Source organism: Phocoena phocoena, chromosome X, assembly GCF_963924675.1.
Source record: "Phocoena phocoena chromosome X, mPhoPho1.1, whole genome shotgun sequence".
Classification (NCBI taxonomy): domain Eukaryota; kingdom Metazoa; phylum Chordata; class Mammalia; order Artiodactyla; family Phocoenidae; genus Phocoena; species Phocoena phocoena.
Window position 1 is genome coordinate 71,160,666 of NC_089240.1, and position 12,424 is coordinate 71,173,089.

A 12,424-nucleotide genomic window follows, 5' to 3' on the forward strand; every position below is an offset into this window, starting at 1 on the left:
AAACTCTAAATACTAAACTAAAATAAACTTAAAATCAGAAACAATTTAGATAAAGAAAGCAAACCCCAAGTCTACAGTTGCTCCCAAAGTCCACCGCCTCAATTTTGGGATGATTCGTTGTCTATTCAGCTATTCCACAGATACAGGGTACATCAAGTTGATTGTGGAGATTTAACCTGCTGCTCCTGAGGCTGCTGGCAGAGAATTGTCTTTCTCTTCTTTGTTCACACAGCTCCTGGGGTTCAGCTTTGGATTTTGCCCTGCCTCTGCATGTAGGTCCCCTGAGGGCATCTGTTCCCTGCCCAGACAGGATGGGGTTAAAGTAGCAGTTGATTAGGGTGCTTGGCTCAATCAGGCCTGTAGGAGGGAGGGGTATGGAATGTGGGGTGAGCCTGTGGTGGCAGAGGTCGGCATGATGTTGCAACAGCCTGTGGCAGGCTGTGTGTTCTCCTGGGAAAGCTGTCCCTGGATCACAGGACTCTGGCAGTGGCGGGCTGCACAGGCTCTTGGGAGGGTAGGTGTGGATAGTGACCTGTGCTTCCACACGTGCTTCTTGGTGGTTGCATTAGCAGCCTTAGAGTTTCACGCCAGTTTCTGGTGTCTGCTGATAACCGCAGCTTGTGCCCATCTGTGGAACTCGTTTCAGTGGTGCTCTGAATCCCCTCTCCTTGTGCACCCTGAAACAATGGTCTCTTGCTTCTTAGGCAGTTCCAGACATTTTCCTGCACTCCCTCCTGATTAGCTGTGGCACACTAGCCTCCTTCAGGCTCTGTTCACACAGCCAACCCTAGTCCTCTCCCTGGGATCTGCCCTCCCAAGCTGGAGCCGCAGCTGCCAGCCCTCATCCACCCTTGTTGGTGAGCAGACAAGCCTCTCAGGCTGGTGAGTGCTAGTCGGCACCAATTCTCTGTGTGGTAATCTCTCCACTTTGCCCTCTGCATCCTTTTGCTGTGCTGTCCTCCGTAGCTCTGAAGCTTCCCCCACTGCCACCCTCCTGTCTCCACCAGGGAAGGGGCTTCCTAGTGTGTGGAAACTTTTCCTGCTTCACAGCTCCGTCCCAGAGGTGCAGGTCCCATCCCTATTTTTTGTCTCTGTTTTATCTTTTTTCTTTTGCTCTACCCAGGTACCTGGTGGGGGTGTTTCTTCCCTTTTGGGAAGCCTGACGTCTTCTGCTTGAGTTCGGTAGGTGTTCTGTAGGAGTTATTCCACATGTAGATGTATTTCTGATATATTTGTGGGGAGGAAAGTGATCTCCACCTCTTACTCCTCCGCCATCTTGAAGGTCTCGTTGGGGAAAACTCTTTAAAAATAATGAAAAGAAATTTGTTGGCAGGGCGAGTAAGGGCAGGCTGAAGCTGCTCTGGCGTGAGGTGATCGGACGTAATATGTGTTTCTGAATTAGATGCTGGATCACACAAAGCACATTAGTGGGGTCACTGGTGAAATTTAAATAAGGTCTTTAGGTTAAATACTACCATTGGATCATTGTTAATTTCCTGATTTTGATAGTCATGCTATGGTTATGTATGATGAATCTGATGAAGGGTATTTGGTAATTCTTTGCAACTCATTCTGTACGTCTGAAATTGTCGTAAGATGCAAAGTTAAAATAAAACTTAAAAATGGGTTCATATTTCTGAACACAGCAGATACTTTTGTTCTTTTATTAACTTGCTATCACATTTCAGAGAGACAAGATGCTCCTTAATATTGGCTTGTCATGTCAATGACATGTCAGTATGTCATGTATTGAACACATCCCATATGATAAGTACTGGGAAATGTGGAAGACACTAAAATAAGTAAGACCTAGTCTCACATCTCAGGGTAATAGAAAAAAAAGACATACTCAACCAAGATGAAGAGCTGTAGATACTGTTATAAGAGAAAGGCAGATCACGTGTTACAGGCACTCAGAAGAAGAAGAGCTTATTTCCTGCTTTAGAGTATCAGAGAAAATGCAATTGTGAAAATAATCTTTGGGCTAGGCTTCGAAGGAGGGCAGGATTTCGACAAGCATGATTTGGAGATATTGTGGTAAAGTATATATAATGTTAAGAGAATAACATGAATAAACTTCAGAGGAAGAAAGAAAATTCAAAGAAAATTCAGTGGCTCCAACACAACACATTTGTACATTTTGTTTTGGGTCACCTTATTGGGATATTGTTTGATTATTATAATTTTTGATTGCTCATGAAAACTGTAGGCTCATATCCACAATACACTAGATTTGGAAGGTACCTTAGAGGTCTTACCCAGCTACCTCATTTTGGTGCTGGAGAAAATGAAGAGGCTCTTTCTTATAAGGATTCACACAGTTAGTAACAGAAGTAGAACTAGGACTCAGAGCTTTTCTAATTTTAGTATTCTATCTACTCTAACATTGTGAAACTTATAAATAAGCATTGTGATATCAGCCAGACACATTACCATGCAGATTCAGGAATTCTCCAGATTCCTATCACCCCCAGAATCTAGTCATACTGCAATTCTGTCCTCCTTTTCCTATGCCCCTCCTATTTTCCTTATGAAGTTTTATACTGAAGATTGGGCAGAGGGGCACAGTTTCAGGGTGCTCTGTGACAGCCAGCAAGTAGCCAGCTATTAGCTAACTTTGATGGCGCTGAAGTTCTATTCTCATGTAAGGCCACTCATGTGTTCATTTCTTCTGGCTATAATTGGTTGATGAATCATTCCTTAGTCTGAAACAAAACAATCAATAGAAAGCCAAATTATCCTGTCATTTGTATCTTTTCAGGTAAAGCCTTCATAACCATCCTACACACCCTTCCTTCAGATTCACATGTTTTCCTTTTTGAAGAGATGACATGAATTCTGAAAATGCATTTGCTAAAATAATAATATCCTCAGAAGGCATGAAGCCATGCCAGGGCACCAGAGAAGGAGAGTGAGGGAATTAGGTCAGAGGCTGGGAATTAATACTTTCTACTCCTTACACATGCAACTGACTGTGTCTTCTCTGAAGGCCCATCAGAGAATTTGTTCCTCACTGTAAAAACCTCCCTATTATCTTCATGAGTGTAGGTAAAATTTGTGCACATAGCTCAGTCAATTGTGAGAAGGAGGCAATGGAGACTTAGAGATCTTCTCACCTTACTGCTCACTAGGCCTGCAGGGTCAAAGGGAGGCCTAGAGACCCTTTTGGAATTCTAAGCAGTCTGCTGGTAAATCTTAAGATTCATAGTTCAGTGGAACTAGCCTCAGTCATGCCTAAATTCAAGGTTAAGTCCATTTAAGTTTGATCCCAAGAAACCAAGCTGGCAGTGAATAGTAATTAGAAAAGAACAAAGAGATGATGGGGATGGAAGCAGAACTTGTCCTTTCTCAGCAGAAGAAACGTTGAGGTTTCCATTGTTAATGGGTTATTAAAGAAGGGGGAAAAACGCAGCTAGCTCTGTAACTCTCCCATTCAGGAGCAGCTTCTTTATGATCAGGATCACAGCCAGAGCTTCAGAAAATCCTGACTTCTAGGCTGATGTGCATGTATCCCCAAAATTAGTATGTTCAAGAAAGTAAATTGAGGACAGATATGATGAAGGAGGTCAAGATTAAAGTCTTATGTTACCATTCTTGTTTTTGTAGATCTTCAAATTTTCCATGCCATCTACTTCAGTTCTTTACCACTGACAGAAATGCCTGGGGAAAAAAATATTCATTTCCAATTTTCTCTTCCTACTTAACACTACTGTCAGTTCCTTTCCCTCCAACCACCAATATTTGCCTGTCCTCTGTCACAATTTCTCAGAATCCTGCTCAAGGAAAAACTAGTTGAGATGGTTGAGACTAATGACTGTAATTAGTCAATCACTAATCCCCTGCCCATTTTGGGTAACATTTATATTCTAACAACGGCTTTTAATCCTTTGTTGATGGAAGTAGCAAGCTAAGGAAGGGGCAACACTTTGGGGATGGGATGCCTCTTACTGCTCTTCATATCACTGCATGGAGCTGGCCATCTATTTCACTCTATGCGTGAGGCTGCGCAGTATAGTAGGGAGCCATCTGGATAGTGCTAACAACAAGGACACTACAGCCAATTTCCCATTCTATAGTCCATGGATATAGCTTAATGAGTTAATAATGCAAAGAACAAACATATCAAGCTGAGTTTTTAACATGTGGCTAGATTCAGTGAGGAAAAGAGTTACTAATTTGAGTTTTTCTTGAATTATCCCCACCCTCCCCATACATATATCCCCTTGCGATCTCCCCTAGGATTGCTAAAATAATTTCCAACATAATATTCATTATTTAGCCTTTTCTAACCCACCCCATTCTGGATTCTGTTATTTAGTCATCTTTATGGATGGGCACCATCTGAGAATTGTGAGAACAACTATGAGGTATGGGACTTTTAATCTTTATCTCATGTAGCTGCTTTGTAGATGGTTCTAGCCATTCTGAGCCAGGGAAAGTATTCATAATTCAGATGCTATCATATGAATAGGATTTTCTGCTTTATATATTGGCTACAAATCAGTTTTTGAGATGGTAAATCAGAAACTGGGAGCCACTTTAAATAAATTAAACAGCACCATAGTCAATTTGTTATTCATTTCTTTCCACTGTTCCTGTAATAGGTTCAAAGTAACAGAGTTGTGCATCTCAGCCCTGGGGAGGCAAATTGTCTCCAGGGGCAGCATGACATTCTCTAAAAGGAAATTATATTTAATTCTTAACAGAAAGAAATAAATATAACCCAGAAAAACATTTTTTAGGAAGCAGGTGGGGCCATGAGTTTAGTAAAATCAAACAGATGACAAGGTTGTCCTGACTTTCCCCAAATCAGAAATAAATACAAGAGTGTATATGTGAAGCATGCAGGTGGTGAGAAAGCAGAAGACAAAGTACTCTCAACTAAGTCTCTCAATACACCAGACTCAGGGGAAAGCTGGACTAATAATATGTGTCTTACACAATCCCCTGAATGTCAGAGCCACAGGCAGAGAGTTCTTTTGCAGCAGGAAATTCCAAAAGCATAAAAGCTATTTTGACTCAAGGCAGAGTAGAACATTTTCAGGACTGGAGGAGTGACAGGTGTGTCTTCTGGGTAACAGCATGATTAGAAATACCCACTGTACAGCTGTGTGTGTTAAGGGGGGATCAAAGAATGAGAGATCCTTGATTCTCCTATAGGGAGATGACAGTTGACTAAATATCTAAGGGGTTCCATTTTGATATTTTGCTCAAGGTCCTGGATTTAAATTAACTGTTATAAGAGGCAGGGGAAAGCATCTCAGAGTTGTGCAGTAGGAAAAAGTCAAATGTTAACACTTTCAACATGTTCATGAACAAAGTTGTAAAGTTCCCTTGCAAGGTAACTTAGGGCATTAGGAAAAAAGGGCTAGTCTAGGTGAAAGAATATCTGAGTGCTAGTCCTGGCCTCTGCTATTGGTGAGCTATTTGGTCTTGGGCAATTTTCTTCTTCTTTTTGGGCCTCAATTTCTTTAATTTATTATTATTGTTATTATTATTTGTGGTACGCGGGCCTCTCACTGTTGTGGCCTCTCCCGTTGCTGAGCACAGGCTCTGGACGCACAGGCTCAGCGGCCATGGCTCACGGGCTTAGCTGCTCCACGGCATGTGGGATCTTCCCAGACCGGGGCACGAACCCGTGTCCCCTGCATCGGCAGGTGGACTCTCAACCACTGCGCCACCAGGGAAGCCCAATTTCTTTAATTTTTAAATAATTTATTCTCTCTTTGTATTTTTCAGACCTAATAAAATGGTGGGGTGCAAATTTGGGGTTGCTTAATTTTTATCTTACCAATAAAGATACTTTAGAAGATAATTTTAAAAATACTCTACCATCTACTATTGCCATTATCAAGAAACTAGGAACAAAATGGTCCTTACCTCACAGGGTTGTTGTGAGGATCAAATGAATTAATACATGTAAAGTGTTTAGAACAGCACGTGGCACATAGTAAACATTTAATTTATGATTGTTATTATCATCATTATCATTAATTCAATACATAAAAGATATTTTAACAAAATTAATAGGATTAATAAGAGCAAAATTATAGGAAAATAATTCTCAAAGTTACTTAAATTCAGGTTTATGAACAATTGAATTTGTTTTTATATTTCTCATAGAAAACTCATAGATCAGGACAGGTCTCACATTTGGTAATCACTGGTAGGGATGATATTAAATAGTCACTTCTAACACTAATATTTTATTCAGGAGGGCATTTAAAATGTAAAAGATAACTAATTGATAATTTAACATATTGAACTTCATGGGTCTTCATAAGATTTACCAGTAAATTTGTTAGGGAAACCACTGACTGAAACTGCCCGCCCTGGCCAGGCAAGATAGTACCCATGTACATGAGTTATCTTAACAACAGGAGGTCCTAGTAAGGAATGCGGAACTGACAAGCTGCCACCAACTGAAAAAAATCGGGAAAGGTCAAAAGGGGAGAGGAGACGCCAGCCCATATGTCCTACCAACTGCCCAGAATCCTTCTCACTGTAATCCATCTTGGCTGAACGATGCATGCACCACCAGGAAAGACCCTGTGTCAGAATGATTGGACAGAGACAACCCGGAAACTAACCCCATCACCATAAAACTGGAGACTGCGAGCCATGTGGCAGAGCAGTCCTCCTGGGTTCCCTTACCCTTCTGCTCTCGACCCGGGTGCCCCTTCCCAAAAAAGTTTTTTGCTTTGTCAGTACGTGTGTCTCCTCAGACAATTCCTTTCCGAGTGTTAGACAAGAGCCCACTCTCAAGCCCTGGATGGGGTCCCCCTTCCTGCAACAAATTCAAGTAAATTTATGACAATACTGAGAAATTTGCAAATCAATTTTTGGTGCCCCCTTCCAAACTTTAGCAGATCCCTTTTGTCTTTGTCTATCCAGAGCTTATTCTGCCATACATTCTCATTAATTCCTGGTAAAGATTTTATATCACTAAAACTTTAGCATTGCCACTCAGGCAAGGATGTTGGCTAGCTAGTTGAATTGAAGCTCCTTAAAAGCGCAACTCTTGCGGCAAAGGTAGGGGTTGGAGGGTAGTCCATTAAAGGCTTGATTCACAAAGTTAGTTGGGTGAATGTTTGTCCATAGGTCATCATATTGCTATAAGTGATGTGGCCAAATGAAAAAAAATCCTCCAAAATTTAAATATTGCAATAAAGATCTACTTTCTTTGCTAATTACTGTAGCATCTTATTGAACAAAGTATTTTCCATAGAAAGTTAATTAGTTCTAACATTCCAGTCTTGCCTCCCAATTCTTCCTCACATGAAACTTCCATTTGGCCAAAATTGACCCCTTAATGTTCATGCTTTTGTTCTTCATTTATGCCATTTTTTCTCTTTGGAAAACACCAGCCCCATCACTTTCCATCTCTGTCAATTAGAATTCTACTAATTTTTCAAAGTTTGTCTTTATTTATTTAACATCTTTATTGGAGTATAATTGCTTTACAATGGTGTGTTAGTTTCTGCTTTATAGCAAAGTGAACCAGCTATACATATACGTATATCCCCATATCTCTTCCTTCTTGCATCTCCCTCCCTCCCACCCTCCCTATCCAACCCCTCTAGGTGGTCACAAAGCACCGAGCTGATCTCCCTGTGCTATGGGGATGCTTCCCATTAGCTATCTATTTTACATTTGGTAGTGTATATATGTCCATGCCACTCTCTTATTTCGTCCCAACTTACCCTTCCCCCTCCCTGTTTCCTCAAGTCCATTCTCTCCATCTGCATCTCAAAGTTTGTTTTAATCACCATTTTTTCCCATGAAGCTTTTCTTAATTCCTTCTCACTGGATATGATAGTCTCCTTCTTTGAGTCTTCATGATACTCTTTAATGTTATTTCTCTTTAGTTTAACACAATAATTAATCCTAATTTTATAAGCCATACAATTACCATGGGGGAACAGAAATAAAAATGAAGTACAAATTTCTTTTCACTAAAAGAGTAGTGAGCAATGTAAAAGCTAAGTCTGTGATGGTTAGTTGTGTTTTTCACCTTTCCTTAACAGTAGATTATTAGTTCAAACACTAGTACTAGGAGCCTAGGCACAAGGAATATCCTCTCCCTGGAAGTTCTCTGAACACTTCCACCTGTAGGGGAGTAGAATTTGCCACCCCAAAATATGTATTCTTGGCATGTTAATTATTTTAAGCTGGTTATTATCTAAGAAACAGCAGGCACATGGAAAAAACTCTGAAAACCAAGGAGCAGTTACTCTTTTGTAAGAAATGTTTACACTTATAAGAAAAATCTCCATTTGTAAGCATGTCTCCCTCTCTGTACCAGGAAGAGGAGAATGATCAAACCTCTAGAAATCTATCAGAAAAAGCAAGGACAAATCTGAATAACAAACCTACCCTTGTTTACTCTGCTTTTTTCCTGGTGTCATTCCATAACTGACTCCTCATTCTCAACATCCCCTTTTGTCTTTAGCTGAGGATGGTATTTAAGATGAGGGCTTCAGTCATTTTGGTGAGTTACTCAGTTTTCCTACATCTCTCCCATGTATACATGTCATTAAAATTCTGTGTGATTTCCTCCACTTAATCTGTCTCATGTCAGTTTAATTCTTAAGCCAACCAAAAGAACCTAGAAGAGGGGAGGAAAAAATTTTCCCTTACACACCCCACCCACACTCTGACCTTATTTTCAAAGAAAATGCAATTTTCTAAGTTGTTCTCTGAAAGTCAGATGAACTTCGCACTAAAGGTCAGCCTGAAAGTCATACTGGAAACTTTTCACACCTAGCTCAAGTGCAAGTAGAAATTTTACACACACATGAAGTGAAAGCCCAGAGGAGGTCTTAGGAAATGTGACCTTGAATATTTATAACCTCTGGAGAAACAATGTGAATGTATCTGTATGGCTGTGCTGCCCCCTTGTAGTGAATGCAGATAAAAAACATTAAGGAGAACAGCAGTATCATTCGTTTAAATTTCACAAATTAAGCCCCATTCAATGCTTGAGATGAATGGGATATAAAAGTTTAGGCTTCCAAAGATAAGAACAGTGATCAATCACTCACCGTCATTTGGCTCATTTTGCTGACCTTTTAAAAGGTTGCCCGCTTTTCTCGGCTGATTGAGTCATACAGCCAACTAGTTTGACAGATTCTTTTTACCCAGCTGACAGAATCGATTGGTTATTTTGATATCAAGCTTTAATATCTTCAGGGAATCTTTCTAGTGAGCACATTATAGACAATATATTTCATTATAGATAGAAAAAGAAATATCTTTTAAAGGATTAATGGCTGCAGTTTATATCAGGGGATTAGGAATTTCAGATTTTATTTCAAGCATTGCTTACCATTTTCTAAATATTTATTTATTTATTTATTTTTGGCTGTGTTAAGTCTACGTTGCTGTGTGTGGACTTTCTCTAGTTGTGGTGAGCAGGGGCTACTCTTTGTTGCGGTGCTTGGGCTTCTCATTGCAGTGGCTTCCCTTGTTGTGGAGCACAGGCTCCAGGTGTGCGGGCTTCAGTAGTTGTGGTACATGGGCTCAGTAGTTGTGATGCGTGGGCTTTAGAGTGCAGGCTCAGCAGTTGTGGTGCATGGGCTTAGTTGCTCCGCGGCATGTGGGATCTTCCTGGACCAGGGATTGAACCCATGTACCCTGCATTGGCAGGCAGATTCTTAACCACTGTGCCACCAGGGAAGTCCCTAGCTTTCCATTCTTAACATGACTTTGGATGCGTCATATATCCTCAGAGTGGCCTTATTTTCTTCATTTACAAAATATAAAATTATACCAACTCTTTAATGTGAAGTCATTGTATTTTATGGCTGTATTTTTCAATATCTGCTATGTATCCATATCAGTTCAAGCATCAAATCTTCAGTACGGTCACTTCCAGCCAATAGTCCCCTGAGATCGTACTATTGGAGTCACTGCTGGCTAGCATAAAAGGGATTCTACCATAGTTCACACAAACTGGCTGAGAGCTAACTTATCCATGATTTCAATCTCTTGACTGAGATTCATGTACATCACATCATTGTATTCTTTATGAAGGTACAGAGCAGAATCATTATTTCTTATTGCTTAAAGACGGGAAAGAGAACACTGAGGTAGTGTCATCTAGTTCTCTAAAGAACTAGAAGGCAGAATTATTTCTCACTGCTTAAAATGTAGTCAAACTTACCTCTCATTTTCCAGACTTTTCACATGTAAAATGAGGAAAATAACATATGTAACAATATTTACCAATGGTTACCAACATTTACACCATCTATCTATTAAATACTATAGAAATATATATATAGTATTCTGGTCCATACTACCTAAATAAATTTCTGGTCCATACTACCTAAAGAAATCTGCAGATTCAGTGTAATCCCTAGCAAATCTCAATGGCATTATTGCTGAAATAGAGGGAAAAAATTCTATAATTTATATGGAATCTCAAAGAATCCAAATTGCCAAAACAATCTTAAAAAAAAAAAAACTAAAAAATTTGGTGGCCACATACTTCCTAGTTTCAAAATATACAAATCTACAGTAATCAAAACAGTGTGATACTGGCATAGAGACAGACACATAGAACAATGGAACAGAATAGAGAGTCCAGAAATAAACCCTTGTGTAGTCAGCTAGTCTTTGACAATGGCACCAAGAACACACAATGGGGGAAAAGACAATCTCTTCAGTAAATGGTGTTGAGAAAATTGGATATCCATATGCAAAGAATGAAGTTGGACCTTTCTCTTACATAATGTAAAAAATTAACTCCAAATGGAATAAAGATTTAAAATTAAAATCTTAAACTATAAAATTCCTAGAAGAAAACATAGGGAAAATACTTTTGGACATTGGCATTGTCAGCGATTTCTTGGCTAAGACAGCAAAACCACTGGCAAAAGAATAAGGCAAATAGAACTACATCAAACTTAAAAATATCTGCATAACAAAGGAAACAATCAACAAAGTAAAAAGGCAACCTATGGAATGAGAGAAAATAATTGAAAATCATATCTGATAAGAGGTTAATATCTAGAATGTACAGAGAAATCCTACAACTCAAAAACAAGATCCCAAATAATCCAATTAAAAATTGGCAAAGGAACTGAACAGACATTTCTTCAAAGAAGATATACAAGGTAGAAGGACATGTTCTCACCTCCTCTTGCAAGAACACCAGAATCACAACTAGTTGCTGGACAATCATTGACAGGAAGACACTGGAATTCACCAAAAAAGATACCCCACATCCAAAGACAAAGGAGAAGCCACAATGAGATGGTAGGAGGGACACATTCACAATAAAATCAAATCCCATAACTGCTGAGTGGGTGAATCACAGACTGGAGAACACTTATACCACAGAAGTCCACCCACTGGAGTGAAAGTTCTGAGCCCCATGCCAGGCTTCCCAACCTGGGGGTCCGGCAATGGGAGGAGGAATTCCTAGAGAATCAGACTTTGAAGGCTACTAGGATTTGATTGCAGGACGTTGACAGAACTGGGGGAAACAGACTCCACTCTTGGAGGGCACACACAGAGTAGTGTGTGCATCGGGACGCAGAGGAAGGAGCAGTGAACACAGGGAATACTGAACCAGAGCTACCTACTAGTGTTGGGGGGTCTCCTGCAGAGACAGTGGTTGACTGTGGCTCACTGTGGGGACAAGGACACTGGCAGCAGAAATTCTGGGAAGTACACCTTGGCATGAGCCCTCCAGGAGTCTGTCACTAGCCCCATCAAAGAGCCCAGGAAGGCTCCAGTGTTGGGTTGCCTCAGGCCAAAAACCAACAGGGTGGAAACTCAGCCCCACCCACCAGCAGTGAAGTGGATTAAAGTTTCACTGAGCTATGCCCATCAGAGCAACAGTCAGCTCTACCCACCACCAGTCCCTCCCATCAGGAAACTTGCACAAGCCTCTTAGATAGCTTCATCCACCAGAGGGCAGACAGCTGAAACTAGAAGAAATACAATGCTGCAGGCTGTGGGACAAAAACCACATTCACAGAAAGATAAACAAGATTAAAAGGCAGGGGACTATGTACCAGATGAAGGAACAAGATAAAACCCCAGAAAAACAACTAAAGGAAGTGGAGATAGGCAACCTTCCAGAAAAAGAATTCAGAATAATGATAGTGAAGATGATACAAGACCTCAGAAAAAGAATGGAGGCAAAGAGCGAGAAGATGCAAGAAATGTTTAATAAAGACCTAGAAGAATTAAAGAACAAACAAACAGTTGAAAAATACAATAAACTGAAATGAAAACTACACTAGAAGGAAGCAATAGCATAATTACTGAGACAGAAGAACAGATAAGTGACCTGGAAGACAGAATGGTGGAATTCACTGCTGTGGAACAGAATAAAGAAAAAAGAATAAAAAGAAATGAAGACAGCCTAAGAGACCTCTGGGACAACATTAAACACAGCAACATTCCCATT